This window comes from Siphateles boraxobius, unplaced genomic scaffold (assembly GCF_051911475.1).
Source record: "Siphateles boraxobius isolate OS27281-9 unplaced genomic scaffold, OSU_SipBor_1 12, whole genome shotgun sequence".
NCBI classification, from domain to species: Eukaryota; Metazoa; Chordata; class Actinopteri; order Cypriniformes; family Leuciscidae; genus Siphateles; species Siphateles boraxobius.
The window spans coordinates 34066317-34082070 of record NW_027508722.1 but is presented as its reverse complement, the minus strand read 5'-3'; the positions used below and the strand labels follow the sequence as shown (position 1 = coordinate 34082070).

Sequence of the window (15754 nt, the reverse complement as noted above, 5' to 3'; positions counted from 1 at the left end):
TTCTAAGATGTTGCAAAGATGTTCTAAGTGGTTGAATGGAGGTTGCTATGATGTTCTGGGTGGTTGATAAGGTGTTCTAAGTGGATGATAGGAGGTTGCTAAGGTGCTTTGAGTGGATGATTGGAGGTTGCTAACATGACGTTCTAGGTGGTTGCTAGGAAGTTGCTAAGGTGTTTTGAGTAGATGATAGGATGTTGCTAAGATGATGTTCTGGGTGGTTGCTAGGAGGTTGCTAAGGTGTTTTGAGTGGTTAATAGGAGGTTGCTAAGATGATGTTCTGGGTGGTTGCTAGGAGGTTGCTATGGTGTTCTGAGCGGTTGATAGAAGGTTTCTAAGATGTTGTAGAAGGTTGCTAAGGTGTTCTGGGTGATTGCTAGGAGGTTGTTAAGGTGTTCTGGGTCATTCGGAGATGTTCTGGGTCATTGCTAGGAGGTTGCTAAGGTGTTCTGGGTCATTGCTTGGAGGTTGCTAAGGTGTTCTGGGTCATTGCTTGGTGTTCTGGGTCATTGCTTGGAGGTTGCTAAGGTGTTCTGGGGTTGCTAAGGTGTTCTGCATCATTGCTTGGAGGTTGCTACGGTGTTTTGGTTGGTTTATTGCAGTTTTCTTCCTGTCTTGCACGTCAAGACTCCTTCAATTTGCATCAGTGAGATTTTTTTAATCGGTCTCACTTAATATTTCTGATCTCACAGACCTTCATCAGACAGAAATGATGAGGATGTGTGTGTTATTCTCTTCATTCACACAAAACCTTTAGACCTTTCAGCTCGGCCAGCGTATATAAAAGACTTTAAAGCGTCCTGTTTAACGGTGATATCCACATGAGAATATGCTCCTTTATATGAATAAGTGGGTCACGTTGAAGGCCACGGTTATGTAAATGCACAGATAACGGATTTGTTTTTCAGTCCAGATAAATCATCTGTGTGTAGTGAAGAATCGCTGCTGTCTGTGTTCAGATGTGTGTGTTGTTAACCCAGTTACACAGAGAGAAATACAGCTCCCATGATTCCGCTGGGCTATTTTCACGAGTCTCGGGCCGGTGTGTTTGCGTCAGCGTTCTGTGAGCGAGACAGTGATCAAGCGCACGACACTTTCTGCAACACACTCACATTCAAAGTTTGTTTGCCAGCAGGGCAATTTTAGTAATTCCTCTCCCCAACAGAAACCCTTTATAAAGACTTTTTGCTTTTCTGGAAGTCACCTTCCTCCGCGGTTGTGCGGGAACGGCACATTTTTCTCTTGCTTTGCAAATCGGAACTTCATGTTCCAGAAATTAACATTGATTTTTTTTTTCCTTGTAGAAACACTGGGAAGTGTTTCAGTCGTGGTGATGATGTTCGGTTAGAAGAAGTCCTACTGGTTGTGTTTCTCATTTCTTCACAGGAAAGTTCCTGGTTTAATACAAGATGTGCTTTAAGTTATTGCTGAATAATACATTTAAAATCAAAATAATAATAAAAAAGACCAATATTTACAGTTACAGTCAGTGAGACTTTGTCTCTAAAATAATTAATAGGCCTATATGTTTGAGGTAGGTCCATTTTTTGTCTCTTCTGCTCATAAAGGCTGCATTTATTTGATACAGTAAAAATATGAAATATTATTACACTTTAAAACAGCTTGGCTGCTGTGAATATATAGTAAAGTGTAATTTATTCCTGTGATCAAAGCTGAATTTTCAGCATCATTACTCCAGTCTTCAGTGTCACATGATCCTTCAGAAATCACTATAATATGATGATTTGATGCTCAAGAAACATTTATGATTTTTACTAAAGTAATTAGGCATAATTATGATTTTTTTATCTCATAATTTGACTTTTCTCAGAACTACGAGTTTATATCATGATTCTGACCTTATTTCTCAGAATTGTGAGATATAAACCTGGTATTGTGAGTCGCAATTGCCTTTCTTTTTTATTTCGAAACAAGCTTCAGTTACACTTTAATTTAAGGTGTCCATGTTAAGTAAGCAATAAGGAACTAGAGGCTGTGCTGTATCGTAACGATACAAATAAATAACTAAAAGCCTTCCTTCCGCTGGAAAAAATAGTCCCTGACCGTAAACAGCAACAGAAGTTAAATAGGCCTACATTATTTCGTCAATAGATGGCGGCAAAGACTGTCTTTATGAGTGAATCAGTCAGTAGAGAACATTGAAAGGACTCAAACTTGTGATCACGGAGAAGACTGAAGACAGGAGACATATTCTTATGAATATAAGACTGACCTGAAGGTAAATGCTGTGTCTTAAATGCAGGTACACTCGCTAACTCGACCTCTCACAATGCTCTACTATAGTTTCAACTAACAATATCAATGAGATCAAACATGTGTTTAGTTGCTAAGAGTGGTTTCTAGGTGTGTTGTGTAGTGTGTGATAGATAGAACCGTTGGGTGAAGCGGTCATAGCCGTGTTTTATGGTAAATACAACACAGGTATTGACCAATCAGAACCAAGGATTGGAACTAACCGTTTTATAAATTATAATAATAATTAACTACATGTATTTATAGGGTTAGTTGCAGGTAAATTATTCTAAGGAATAATTGACGACAGGCCGTTGTGTGTGGGACTAATTTCTTACGCATTTCATCCCAAACCTCCGTTGCTAATTCCAAAACGTAATTTTAGAGCGAGTAAAAAATACTTGAGCCACTGATAGCAGACCAATGCAGTTATTAGAGAGAGATAGAGTTGGTTCTGTAGTCTGTATGGACCTTTGAAATAACTCAAATCATTTGGTAAAGTAATATTGAACTGTAATGTGGTCAAAACCTGCCTGGAACTACTTTAGCCGTGCGTTTCCCTGAAAATAATTGCACACCTTAGAACGTTAGTCAACCAATCAGAATCAAGCATTCAACAGCCTAGTAGTAAAAGCATATATTTAAAGTTATTGCCACAGTATGTAACAAGGACACTGTAAAATAAAGTGTCACCCAAGCCTCCATAATGTTGCTAAATTGCTATGAACCGTTGTTTTCTGTCGGTAGCCTACATGAGCTTCCAGATCGTCGTTTCTGTCCTTATTTGACCACAAAGAAAAGCAACTATGTATAGCCTGTACAGTTTTCAGTCTCTTGTATTTGTGCTGTTGAGCTGATCTCTCTTCAGTGGCTCTTTGAGGACAGAGACTTGATCCTGATGTGTGTTTTCCAGACTGACCTACTGACCTTCATATAGTGACTCCAGCGGCCAGTCTCATTCATCAGAGCTGAAGCTTATTCACACACTGTACTTTAGTGTACCAGTACAAGCCGAGCACTAAACAGAACATGTGCCTCGCGACCACAATGCTCAGGTGTTTGCCAGGCTGCTGTTTTTTAGATTTATGTTATTTGGTCATAGAGATATATACATTGATGCCTCATTAGTGTGTGTTTCTATGTGCTGCTGCTGTACGTCATATGGGAACGGGTCAAATCCGGTCCAAGACACTCGAGGGCAAGTTGACTGTGTCTGTGAAACCTAGTTATTCACATCTATGAATCACAGTCATGCTCAAAAGTTTACACACCCCTTGCAGAGTCTGCAAAATGTTCATTATTTTAACAAAATAAGAGGGGACATACAAAATGCATTTTTTATTTAGTACCGTCCTGAATGAGATATTTGACATAAAAGATGTTTACATATAGTCCACAAGCTGAATTTATAAAAAATACCCCATGCAAAAATGTATGAACCTTTGATTCTTAATACTGTGTGGTTACCTGGATGATCCACGAGTGTTTTTTGTTTTGTGATGGTTGTTCTTGCACCCCGCGGCTCTTAATGCATGGTGTTTCCTTCTGGAGCATCAGTGAAGGGTTGAACCGACTTTAATAGTTGTGTTTGAGTCCCTCAATTGTCCTCAGTGTGAAAAGATGGATCTCAAAATCATACAATCCCTGCTGGAAAGGGTACAAATATGCAAAAGATGCTGGAAAACCGAAGAATCTTTGGGACCTTGAGGATTTTTCTAAAGAACATTGGCCAGTTTAACTGCAACCATCACAAAACCAAAAAAAACACACAACAAACACTTGTGGATCATCCAGAGAACGACACAGTATTAAGAATCAAGGTGTTCATAAACTTTTCAACAGGGTCATTTTAATAAATTCCGCTATTTTTTGTCTTGTGGACTATTATGTAAACATATTTCATGTCAAATATCTCATTCAGGACGGTACTGAGTAAAAAATAGCATGCATTTTGTATGTCCCCTCTTGTTATGGCTAATATAATGACCATTTTACAGATTCTGCAAGGGGTGTGTAAACTTTTGCGCAGCGCTGTAAACCTGCAAAAGACATTAGCAGATCATTTCCAGAGCATTTAGTTTATCATTACTGCGATAAATCTGCATGTTGAGTTCTACATAAAACACACACCGGCACATTCTCGCCACTGAACGGTTATACCATTTCATCTGTGGTTTTTACAGCCACAATGCTGTGATATTTGTGATGAACATGCATTGATTTGTAAGTGTGAGTGATGAACTGCATCATGTTAACCGTTCCAAGATGTCAGATGTGTTAAATGTGGATCTATGTATACATATCTGTGTTATTAGGATGTTCTGGTGTGTTAGCTTGGGTGTTCTGGGTTTTTGGTTGCTAAAGTAGCATTTCAATGTGTTTTCTTATACTGTCTCGCTGATGGTCACATCACTTCCTCTAAATATAAACAATAATAATAATGGTGTTTGAAACACACTGACATTGATCACATGTGGTCATGTAAAGGTCATCTGCTGTGTGTTGAGTTGTTCTGCGTCTTTATTACGAATGTAAAATAGGGCAAAAAAGCTCTTGTTTAGGAACTGCCATCCTTTACCTGTTTTTTTTTTTTTGCTGTGCTGGACAGTTTCGCCCAATTAAATTGATGTATTGCACTCGCACACACACCTGCTAACACTCTCGCTGTGTGTTCTGGTGTTCGCAGCTAATGTGGAGTAGCACATTTCTGCTCTTTCTTTCCTCTGAAACGCATGAGTCACTAGAATGACGACTTGTTCTGTGAACGCACGGTTGCTAATGCGTCGTCTCCAAAATACATCTTTCTGAAAAATTGTCTTTGTGGGGTTTAATGCGTCCGGGGTGTAACATTAAAAACGCTGAGCAGGCGCTTGAGACTGAAAGCACTGGAATGGCCCTTAGATTTCCTCCTGCGATACATGCATATAACAGCAGGAAATCCATTTTATTTTAATTATTTTATATATATATATATAATTAAATATGATAAAAATAATAATGAAATACATAAAATTGTAATAATTTAAGAAAATTATAAAATATATATACACCCTAGCAGTAGATAAACATTGGTCGGCAACACAAAAGATTTCTATTTTAAATAAATTCTGTTCTTTTTAAAAAAAATCTGTTCTTTTTTTTCGTCAATGAATCCTGAAAAAAGTATCAGAGCTTATAAAAATAAATATTAAGCAGCACAACTGTTTCCAACATTGATAATAACTATCAAATCATCATATTATAGTGATTTCTGAAGGATCATGTGACACTGAGGACTGGAGTAATGATGATGAGAAAACAGATGTTTTAAAGTGCAATAATATTTTTCTTTTTTTACATTTTTTTCTGTAGTTTTGATCAAATAAATGCGTTCTTTATGAGCAATAAGAGACTTCTGTCAAAAACATTCAAAATAGTAAATGTGTCCAAACTTTTGACCAGTACTTGTATTCATGACTGTGCGCGCGCGCGCGAGTGTGAGTGTGTGTGCGTGCGTGTGTGTGTATGTATGTGCGTGTGTGTGTGTTCTCCGTCTTCTTCCAGAGGTAAACAGGAGGGTGTGTATCATCGGGTCACTTCTGCCCTCCGGGAGAACGAGCTCATCCTCTCTGGTGTCCAGAGACCAAATCAGATCCCGCTGCCATGGCAACCGTACACACACACACACACACACACACACACACACACACATCATAGCGACAGGGAGGATGCAGAGAGACCAAATCATTGTCCTCGTCCTTATTCACTTTACACTACTATACTGTGACTAAAACACACTCACAAATACACATTTAACACGACTCGAACATTCAGACAGGGTTCGTACAAGATGCTTCAAGTACTTGAATTTGACTTTTTGAAATTTAAGTCGTAGAAAACAGCCATTTTTTTTTAATAAGTACTCGAAAAGTGTTTGAATCATTGAAAGAGAATATATGGAAAATTATTTTTTTATTTAATTTATTATAGATATAGAGGTTCTTCGCATGGCTATGAGTGTGATATTGCTCATATAAATATGCAAGTATATGATACAGCTTTTATTCTTCAGGTCAATCATATATTCATGGGAGGAAAAAATCAGTTTGAATAAGGAAAGCGATATCTTTGTCATAGTATTCTTTCAATGGTGAAAGTTTCCACAGTAATTGCATCTGCTGCACTAGATTTGTACCATTTTGTTTTATTGGTTTATTTTTGTTTATCTATTTACCATTTTTAGAATTAAAAAGATAATAAAGATATTGTTTGATAAGTGAGACCTCTGATTGTAGTCTTTGGAAAAAAACAAAAAAGTAGTGCTTGAAAAGTCCTTGAAAGTCCTGGAATTTCATGTTACAGTCTCTGGACGAACCCTGATGCTTTCCCGGCTCGATAAACAGGGGTTTATATTACTAAAGCATCGATAAACATCACACACACACACACACACACACACACACACACACACACATACACTCATCCATTTCCTGAAGAGTGATACTAATCGCAGTGAGTGCTCATGGGAAAGACTCGTCTGAGATCAGACACAGTTCTCCATCTGTCCCTCGCTCTTACTGTACATCACTTTCATTTAATAGAAGTTTCTCTGCCACATTCAGGCTTTTAAATGCTTTGAAATGTGACTTTACAGTTACAGAAAGTCCAGATACTATTAAGTTTATAAGTGTGCTTTCAGCCTTGGCTAGGCTCTCGTCTTAAACCGTAATTTTATTATAATCATGCTTGCAAAACTGATTTATTTTTCTGTTTGTGAACTTTTTGTCCTCCAGTCTGTTCACAGACCATCTAATGCAAGCGCTGAGAGAAAAGTGGAATAAAAGTAAATGTCCAGGCGTCTCGTCTATAAAACTGTGCGTTGGATTCTTAGTAAAAGTGAACGTGAGTCTGAAAGACAAAAATGGCGTACGGCAAAAATATTCAGACTTACACGACCTGTCAAAAGTTTTGGATCGGTGAGATTTTTAATGTTTTTAAAAGTAGTCTCTTCTGCTCACCAAGGCTGCATTTATTTGATTTAAAAAAACAGTAATATTGTGAAATATTATTACAATTTAAAGGTGCAATGTGTAAAAATTTTGAGTATCAACAGAAATGCAATATGACATCCATAACTATGTGTTCAGTGGTGTATAAAGCACTTACTTAATAAACCGTAATGTTTTTATTACCTTAGAATGAGGCTTTTATATCTACATGGGCGCGGGAATCTCCTTCTATGAAGGTCGACATATTGTGACGTCATGTTTCTGCCGTAGCCGACAGCGAACACACAGCGTTACAGAGCGCGTTTCGTCACTACCTTGAAAGAGAAGCCGCAGAAAGCTAGAAGCTAGCCATAAACACTGTGAGTAGTGACTTTTCCCTTGTCAGTGGTGTAAAATATGTAGTTGGATTGTTTCATGTAACTTAATTCTTCTCCCTCGCTGTGTTATGGCTTTGCTATGTGGGGATAAATGTATTGGTTACGTTCGTGAGACAGCTGATTAGTACTCTTGTCATTGACCGTAAAACAGAGACAGGAAGTCGATCGAGTTTCCAAAATCAGAGAAAAAAAGCCTATTGTGTGTAGTAAATGGTGCTAGGGGATGCGGAGGCGCGCGCGCTGTTACAAACACGTTATTTTTGCCGCACGCACCTTTGCGCTCATGCGGACGCGTCCAGTATAAACAAGGCTTAACGCTTTAACCAGCTCAGCCACAGTAACAGCTCATATTAGCCAGCTAAACTTTTACTACCCTGTTAGAAACAATATATATAGTTGCATAGTTTCATGTGGTTCTTCTCCCTCGCTGTATTATGGGTTTGCTATGTGGGGAGAAATGTGCTGGTTACGTTCGTGAGACAATCAACTAATTACTATTATTATATTACGTATTAAGACCCTTGATCCTCACCTGACTATGGCTTTGTAAACTTTATCCATGATGTGGTTTATAATGGACTGTGGTACAGAAACTTGGTTTACTCTGGCTATTCTCTGCCGTCTCAGACGACGATGTTTGTCCCGTTTTAGCCACCGTAGCTTCTTGGAAAGAGAGGGGTGAGCGGTGGGCTGAGCCCTTAGTGTAAACTCGCAACCGAACCGCTAGATGTCGCTAAAAGTCACACACTGCACCTTTATAACTCAGAGTAATTAAATCAGTTGATATTTCACTGGTTTTGTCCATCCTTCTGTTAGACTCTCACACATTAATTATGTTGAATATCTGTCAGCTGTTACATTTAACTATATAATTATAAATAATACCAGTTTAGCTCAACCAATACCAAGCAATGCTTCATTTCGTTGTCTATTTTTGTTCGGTTAAAGAAAAAACACTTCAGCAAAACATGATCAGGTCAATGTGTCTGAATAATTTTGGTTGCAAATTTGTATACATTTTAATGGTAGTCACTGTATGAAGAATTTTTGGGTACAATATGTCACAATTTACTTTATTTTGCTGTTCTCAGTTGCATAAATGAACTATAGTGTCCTGCACACATTAGTAAAAAAAATATTTAAAATGATATCTGGTGTCTGAATAATTTTTGGTTTGACTGTAAATGAGGCACAGGAATTCGGGTTTCTTTCTTGAAATAATATAAAGTCTATAAAACTCGTCAAAACTCTGTCTATGATACACACATAGGCTACACACACAAACACACACCCGAACTTGACTGCACATCACATTTTTGATATTATTGATACTGCTTTCAATCGTCGAAAAAACTAAATTTGATATGTATTTTTATGTTTTTGTTTTGAGGGGCTGCGGACGAATTCTTTCTACGCACACACGATATGACGTCACACTCTGCGCGTATGTTTTAAAAAACATAATTTAACATTAACCTAACACTGTTTAAATAGCCCACTTAACGCGTTCATTACAAATAAATTACTGTAAAATTAATAAATATAAATACACAAAAATTTGCGTTGCATTTACAATCCTGTGAAAACAGCACCTCCGCTTCCCGCGCTACTTCCGGCGTGGCTGTACTGATATTTCAGGCGTTGTGAAATGTTGCTTTTAAGCGAGTTGCTTTCTCTGCTCTTCCCATTTATGCTTTTATGGATGGTGTGTCAATCATATCAGTCATGTTAGATGGAATAAACTGCGTATGATATCTCTCACACTAACAGTACATTACAGTTCATACCTGATCCATGAAAGCATCGCATCAACAACATCCTCCTCACGAGAGAAGTGAACTGAGCAGAGAGCATCATGGGAAGAGAAAGCAGAAAGTAAGCAAGTAGGCTAGTGTGTTATAAAGCCAACATCGTAATTGTTGTTTTAACGATGTGCGATCTGACATTAGTGAGTAAAATCCCTCACACACATTCAGAGAGTGTATGCGTGATCTACGTGATTTTTATATCATAGTAAGTAATTATCACACAAAGATTACTGTTTTTCTCCAGATATCAGCATGGTAACAAATGTGATATTGATTTTATACAAGTTTAATAAACAATAAGTTAATATTAAGTGGCCTTAGACACAGTAAAAAAAGTAATTTGTAATTGAGTCTCTGAGCAACACATCACGGGGTGTTGTGCGTGTGTGTGTGAGGGCGTGTGTGTGTTTAATTACCTGAGCCAGTGTGTGTGAGCTCATGTCATGTTTGTTTTAATTACATTCAGTACAATCACATGAGATTTTCCTCATGCACATAAATGTCATTTAAGATTGTAACTTGTTTGTAAAATGTGCACTGTAAAAGAAATGATATTTTCATTTATAACCCCAGGAATCATATTCTGTGTTCCTCCAGCCCACATGTTGAACGGGCCTGTGTATCCACTAACTCCACCAGAAGACCTGAGACACACACACTTACTTTTATTTTTTTATATGTTTGCTCTCAAGTTTGTGGTAAGAAATTAATACTTTTATTCTGCAAGAATGCATTAAATTGATCAGAAGTGCCAGAAAATACATTTATAATGTTACTAAAGATTCTATTTCAGATAAATTGTGTTCTCTCAATCCTGAGAGATATAATGTATCAGTTTCCACAAAATATGAATGTTTTCAACACTGAATCATAAATGTTTCTTGAGCATCAAATCATCATATTATAGTGATTTCTGAAGGATCATGTGACACTGAAGACTGGAGTAATGATGCTGAAAATTCAGCTTTGATCACAGGAATAAATTACACTTTACTATATATTCACATAGAAAACAGCTGATTTAAATTAAATATAATATAATAAGGACACCGCTGCACGGAAGGGAACCAGCGATGACTTCGACACATGGCTCTCGGCAGTCGATAAGTCAGGGCTTCCTGGTAGGTTTAAGGCCTGGATCTACCAACATGGCATCCTCCCTCGTCTCCTCTGGCCACTGCTGATATACGAAGTCCCAATTACCACCGTGGAGGGCTTTAAGCGGAAGGTCAGCCGATTTCTGCGCAGGTGGCTCGGCCTGCCACGGAGCCTAAGCAGCGTTGCTTTCTTTGGCCATAACACCAAGCTACAGCTTCCCTTTAGCAGTCTGGCAGAGGAGTTCAAGGTCACCCGAGCCAGAGAAGTCCTGCTCTACCGAGACTCAGTTGACACCAAGGTCTCTTCAGCAGGGGTAGAGGTCAGAACAGGAAGGAAGTGGCGCGCCCAGGATGCAGTGGAACGGGCGGAGGCAAGGCTGCGGCATAGCACCCTGGTGGGTACGGTGGCTACTGGGCGGGCCGGGCTTGGTAGCAATCCCAAGCCATGCTACAGCAAAGCCAGAGGAAAGGAGAAGCGGAAGCTTATCCAGGAGGAGGTACGAGCCGAGGTTGAGGAAGCTCGCTTCAGCAGAGTGGTGGGCATGTCCAAGCAGGGGGCCTGGACAAAGTGGGAGCAAACAGCTGGCCGTAAGATCACTTGGGCAGAACTCTGGAAGGCGGAACCACACCATTTCAAGTTCTTGGTCCAGTCAGTGTATGATGTCCTTCCTAGCCCTGCCAACCTGTTCACCTGGGGCCTGGTGGACTCACCTGCTTGCCAACTCTGCCAGAAAAGGGGATCATTAGAGCATATCCTCAGCTGCTGCTCAGAAGCCTTGGGAGATGGGCGTTATCGTTGGCGCCATGACCAGATCCTGAAGGCAGTAGCAGAAGCCATCAGCACTGGCATTAACATTAGCAAGCAGCATCATCCAACCAAGTCTGCAATTGCCTTTGTTCGAGCAGGAGAGAAGCCTCAGCCCCCTAGAAAGACCCAAGGGGGCGTCCTCGCAACAGCAAGAGACTGGCACCTCCTGGTGGACCTGGGGACTCAATTGAGGTTCCCAGAAACCATTGCAGTTACATCACTACGACTGGACATGGTCTTGATGTCCGCAGCAAGTAAGCAGGTGGTGTTACTGGAACTAACGGTCCCCTGGGAAGATAGAATGGAGGAAGCCCAGGAAAGAAAGAGGTCCAAGTACGCTGATCTGGTAGCGGAGTGTCGGAGGAATGGGTGGAAGGCCCGCTGTGAGCCTGTTGAAGTGGGCTGTAGGGGCTTCGCAGGCCAGTCTCTACACCGGGTCCTGGGACTCTTAGGGATTTGCGGACTGCACAGGCAAAGAGCCATCAAGAACATCCTGGAAGCCGCTGAAAAGGCAGAACGGTGGCTCTGGTTAAGGAGGGGGGACGCGTGGCGTAGAGCGCTACCTGGACACAAGTCGGGGCTTGATCACCCCCGGCTGGGTCACCCGGGTGAGGCTGTCTGACGTAAGACCCGAAACACCCAATGACCCCGGGAGTATCACTGACGATGTGTCCAGGTTGCACCACAAGGTGTATTCAAGTACTATAATAATAATAATACTTAACATGTTTTACTATAGTTCTGATCAAATCATAAATATAAGTGTGTGTATTATTTCCAAGTGTGTGTTTTTTTTTTAGCTGCACTTGATCGACATTTAAAAACCACATGAAATCAAAGTTTTGGTGAATTTGACTCACAAAAGAAAAGTACTTGTCAAACTATTAGATGTTTAATGGGTTTATTCCAGAGGGACTGATCCTGAAAGTTGTTTTGGATAAAAGCATCTGCGAAAATAATGACTTAAAGTGCAATTTAGTCACTTCACTTCAGTCTCCTTCTGAACACCATTTCATGAACATCTTTTTAGTTTGATCTTTTATTTTTCAAACACGTCTCATTCAGGTTTAAATGAAGATTTTGAACGGGAGTCTTTTTGTTTTTTTTCTTCTTCTGTAACTGCTGATTTATGAATAGAATTTAGAATAGAATAGAGTTTAATGTGCCATGTTTTTCACTGTTATATATATATATATAACACTCAAGTAAAACTTTTCTCAAAAATAAAGTAAAAATAAAATTGCAATATTTAAAAAACGAATAAAATGACAAAAGCACAATGAAATGACAAAAAATGAACATGAAAACTAAAAAATATAAATATAAAAATATATAAATCTTATTAAAAAAAATCTAAAATAACACTAAAGTGAAAGATTATTAATGAACTAAAAGTAAAACTGAAATAAGATTAGGCTGATTAAACCTGAACTGCAATATTAAAAATAAAAAAGCACATGACGAAATGACTTAAATTTAAATTAACATGAAAACTAAAAAAATAATTATAAAAATATAAAATAAAACCTATTTCAAAATATGAATAAAACTATTTTGGGTCGTCTGTCTGTAAATGATTGACTCGAGATCACACACACAGAATGAATCCTATTGTTTATTTGACTATTGATATACATGGTGTTTCTAATTGGCAACAACTCTGATTCCTCTTTCCTCGTCTCTCCATCAACACGTGCTCGTGACGAGAACTACAGTTTCCCATTCACTCCGTACGTCGCTTCCAAACAAACAGGGGAGATTCCACGAATTGAAACGCTTGGAGAAAAGTCCCATACTGCTGCATGCAAGTCCTAATAGTGTACAAAATAAATCATCAATAAATAAACAGGCACAAAATGATTGGAGGGGTCGAATGTTCAGATGTCGTCTCGTCCTCAGACTGAGGATACATGTGTTGGGAAAGCAGGTCTCCAAAAACTGACCCAGGACCTGTTTGGTCCTCTATACTGGCTTTAACCTCTGGAAACCTGATCCCAGATCAGCTGTCGTCAAACACACTCCTCGCGCAAAGTTGATCATTTGAAATTTTTTTCTTACAAAAACAAAATCTAAATAAAAAACAGCAAGTAAATACAGCAAAGTCTAACATTATAAAATACACTCGCTTCAAGATAACTGATATTTTTACATTACATACATGTATATATTTATATATATATATATAAAGCATAGATAAAATATGCCTTTTAATTACCATATCTAACATATGCTCTTGTATTGCACAAATTTGTATTGTTTCGAAACAAACAGTAGATAGAAAAATTTCCCTGTGCTTAATTTGTGGGTGATAAAATACAGACTGCATGAATCATATTAATTCAGAACTTCAGCATCAATGCATGAAAAGAAAAATAAAGACGATGGATGACAAGAGGCGTGTGGCACATTCATTCGTTAAAATATATATTCGGCAGCCAATTAGATCTATGCATGTGATTTACTGACAGGGTTTTATAGTTCAGACCGAATGGAATGAAACACTCATAATGTTCAACATTTTGTGTTTGTTAATTCAATATTTCATTTAATGTGATGCTTTCGGCTAGCAATAATAGTTCAGCGCTCTTTTCTTCATTGAACGTTTTTCTAATCGCGTATGATCTAGGATTCATTATAAGGTATTATAAGATTAAAATGTTGTTGTCTTCTGAAAATGCAGCAAAAATTAGTCATTAATGTAAAGATGCAGCTGAACTCCGGCTCTGTCCTCAAAACATGAGAGGCCTACATAGACAGCATTTAAGACATCATATTATATATATATATATAGACACACAGACACAGTTTCAACTTTTTTTGCTGCCTTAAAATTTCAAGTTTAGTCAACTTAAAAACTAAAGTTGTACAAAGTGACAACTTGGATATTTGAGTTGACTAAACTTAAAATTAAGGAAGCACAAAAACTTACTTTTTAGAGTTGAAACAAAACATTTTCACAATGATATATTTAAATATATATATATATATATATATATATATATATATATATATATTAGTAAGATTTATGTAGCCTATTTGAATTGCAATTACAGTTTTAACATTAACAAACTAATAAACGTCATGTGATTCGTATTTGTCAGTCAAACATAAATTAAACGGCTCATCTCCTGTGTATAACTTAAATAAATCATGGCTTAATTTATTATTGACTATTTGTTTTTATTTAAATCATATTTTCAAACTGCATTTATTAAAATTGTTTAAAATCAGCATGAATTGTTCATTGCGAAAACAATAAATACATAAATCTTGCATTTAAGGTTCTGCCTTGTATGAAAAAGACAAATCTACACGAAAAAATAATATATATATTTTGATTTTAGTAAACTAAACTTAATTAACTGTGTCTGTCCAATGTTTTAATTGGCAAAATAAAAAAAAGTCTCAGCTTTTAAAAGGTTTTTTTTACACAGTAGAATGCTATATATATATATATATATATATAATGCTCTATTCATTCAACAGTGTAAAGTCTCAGTAAAAGTAGTCAAATTTAATTAGAAATGTGGCTGATTATTAGTATGATGATCCTGTTTTTATCTCAGTTGAGATTGAGCATTGAGAGTCATGTCTATGTAGGGTTCGTAACAGAGCCTGTGTGCTTCATTCTGGGCATTATTATTGTTACAGTAATGAGGAAAGACTCTTTGGCTTTGTTTGACGAGGAGAGAGAACGTGTTGAACAGAAGGAGGTCTGAACGTCAGAGCAAATCTGCTGCGCTTCCTCGACACACGAGCCGTCCGAAAGCATCACGTCAAACGAGTGAACCACGAGAAAATCTCAACTAAAGCTGCAACCTCACGCAAATGTATGGCTCCTCTCCTGTGCAAATACAGTTTGACCAAAGGCAGTTCAGCACACAGTCCAGATGTTGCTCATTACCAACAGAATCAGCTCGTTTCATTAGTTTTATATGCATATCATTTGTGTTTCCGTTTGTTTTGCTTCTAGTCAACATGAATCTGGCCGTTTTAATTCTGCAATGTGACATTTCTGAGTGAAACAGAATATGCAATTGATTGATCTATTCTTGAGTCAGCATTAAAGGAAAGTTTTTACATTTGGATGAAACACTGATGAATCATTCTCTATAAAACCAGGAACATGTACTGTAAATATTCAGATTTCATGTTGAGCATGTAATCCACACGTGCCGGATCTGGACCGACTCTATGTTGCTGTAACATCATGAAATGTGATTTTATGGACAGAAATGTTTGCATGTTTTTAAGCTCTCAGCAATGGATTTTAGTCGGTCTACACGCCATATTTAATTTGATGCATACATAAATTAAGATATTCAATGGATCAGTTTCTGAGTAAATAACCCCAGATGCTAAATCTATCAGAAAGAAAATAAGAAAGAAAAAAATTCTACTCTGCATGTAATTCAAGTGAACAACA

General features: G+C 37.9%; 1 long non-coding RNA gene across 1 annotated transcript; it reads left to right on the top strand.

Annotated features, from left to right (window-relative positions):
- The first annotated feature begins 2153 nt into the window (after positions 1–2153).
- Positions 2154–15436, top strand: LOC143726667 (uncharacterized). Its single transcript, XR_013198907.1, has 3 exons — positions 2154–2260; positions 10021–10121; positions 14980–15436. It is a non-coding gene; the product is annotated as an uncharacterized LOC143726667 (long non-coding RNA).
- Positions 15437–15754: the final 318 nt, after the last annotated feature.